We start from the raw sequence: 2,353 nt of genomic DNA on the forward strand, positions 1-2,353 counted from the left end.
CTAATACTTCATTATTAAGATAATGTCAGCTCTATACTGACAAATGGTCTCATAAGGAAGTATGATTTATCCTTTGACTTGATGGGCCTCAATTTGTTGTACTTAAAATATAGGACAACATTAACAGTTTGTGAGAATATTTTAGTAAAATTTTTAGACGAATGTGATAAGCACTACATTACAGAAACTTTGCTTAGTAGTATTTGTGACATAAAAACCACGAGTTTTCTGCTCTATCATTCGCTCTTGTCTGTGTGTCCATTTCTATAGGCTCTTTAAGTATATATATTTGGCTTTCCTGTCACAAATACATGAGTGTTTGGGGCACCTGGGTGGCTCAGACAGTTATTTGGCCGACTTCAGCTCAGGTCATGATCTCATGGTTCCTGAATTCAAGTCCCGTGTCTGGGTCTGTGCTGAAAGCTCAGAGCCTGGAGACTGCTTCAGATTCTGTGACTCCTTCTCTCCCGGCCCTTCTCCTGCTCACGCTCTGTTTCTCTGTCACTCAAAGCTAAATAAACATTAAAAAATTAAAAAATTAAAAAAAAATCCGTGAGTGTTCCAGTTGCTCTGAACCCTTGCCAGGATTAGGCATTATTCCACACTGTTGTTTCATTTTTAGTGTTGTTGTTGTGGGTTTTGTTTTGTTTTTCATTGTAAAAGGGGTTCAGTGATATCTCATTGTGTTTTATTTTTTCACTTTTGCAATCAGGACAGCATGAGCCTCTTTTCATGTACTTCTTTGTAATCTCTGTATCTTTTTGGATGAAATGCCTGTCAAAATGTTTCCCATTGTTTTAATAGGATGGCTTGGTTTCTGATTACGGAATTTGGAGAGATTATGTGTATTCTAAACACAAACACTTTGTTAAATAGGTTTGGGCAAATCTTTTCAGCCCAGAGTGTGTTTTGCTTGTTGATCTCTTCATGGTGTCTTTTACATAGCAAACATATTTAATTTATTAAAACTCATTTTTTTCCTTCCTTCTTGATTTATTCTCTTGGGTTGTATTTATGTATTTTGCCTAACTGCAGGTCACAGAACATCTCCTATATTTATTCCAAAAATTCAAGGTTTAGCTGTTATATTTACATCTATGATCCATTTTATTGATATTTACTAAAAAATGACCCAAGATTTTTATTTTTAAATATTTTCTCTTCTTTGTCTTATTTGAATGTCATTGATTTCCTCGGTAATCTTAGATTCACACTGAAGGTGACACAATGGTCCTGACAGCCCTTGACTTCTTATTTCTGACTTTTTATTTTTATTTCTATTAAATTTATTTATTTTGAGAGAAAAAAAGGAGAGGGGGGAGAGCGATAGAGAGAGAAACCAACAGAAAGGGAGAGAGATAATTCAAAGCAGGCTCTATACTGACAGCTTTAGGGCTTGATTTCACAAACCCTGGGGACTGATTCAGGAAACATGAGATCATGACCTGAACTAAAATCAAAAGCTGGACTTTTGATCAACGGAGCCACCCAGACTCCCAGTTGTGAATTCTTAAGGGCAGAGAAATAAACTTTTCTTTAATGTGAGACACTGTACGTTTGCATCTTTACTAGAACATCTTAGTTTATAAGTAATATGTAATCATCAACTTCTGATTTTACAATGCTTATATTTCTTAATGATGACAAAAAAGTAAGAGGAATAGAGAATTTAAAGAAAGAGTGGCCTGGCCAGATATGTTCTGGTTATTGTGCCAAATTCCTTGAGTGGTAGGCAGAAAGGTTTAGTTCAATTAGAAGGCGATATGGGAAAGGAGCTGATCCCAAGGGTAAAGCATGATTCCTTCTTAAAGAGCACTGGGTGTTGTGACAGTAGAACATATTTTAGACAGTGGTCGACTTCAGTTTGAAATTAAAGTTAATTTCCAGACAAAAATTCAGTTCTCATTTTCTCTGTTTTTCATCCAATAAAGGTAAACATTATATTTAACCTCAATCCAAACAGGTAAGCATGAATTTTTGTCTAACAGTAAATTTAGTTCTATTAACAATTGTATTTTTGTGCATCCGCAAGGAAGACTTAATTAAGAAAATTTAAAAAGGAATCTTTTTCTGTTACTGTTACTGTGGTTTAATTTTAAAATATTGTTTGCTTTTATGACTGTCATTATTGTAACATAAAAGAAAATATAAAGGACTTTGTAACATAATGGAGAAATATACCAAAGATTATTGACATTTGCATTATGATCAACATAATTGTTACTGTTATCATCTTAGATGACCACTTTTAAAACTATTATGGGTTAAGCATGTACTAAAGGTGTTTGAATGTATTAAATCTGGAAATTATATCTCCTGAAAATTTAATTACACATAAGTAAGGAACAAGATA

At 33.7% G+C, this 2,353-nt stretch overlaps 1 protein-coding gene across 1 annotated transcript in view; it reads left to right on the forward strand.

Annotated features, from left to right (window-relative positions):
- The first annotated feature begins 1,492 nt into the window (after positions 1-1,492).
- Positions 1,493-2,353, forward strand: part of LOC115306430 (olfactory receptor 10AG1-like) — a 5,562-nt gene continuing 4,701 nt past the window's right edge. Inside the window, exon 1 of the mRNA XM_029956822.1 lies at positions 1,493-1,516. The gene's annotated coding sequence lies outside the window, so the exon portion shown is untranslated. The remainder of the gene's footprint in view (positions 1,517-2,353) is intronic.

The sequence above is a fragment of the Suricata suricatta genome, chromosome 11 (genome assembly GCF_006229205.1).
Source record: "Suricata suricatta isolate VVHF042 chromosome 11, meerkat_22Aug2017_6uvM2_HiC, whole genome shotgun sequence".
Taxonomy (NCBI): Eukaryota; Metazoa; Chordata; class Mammalia; order Carnivora; family Herpestidae; genus Suricata; species Suricata suricatta.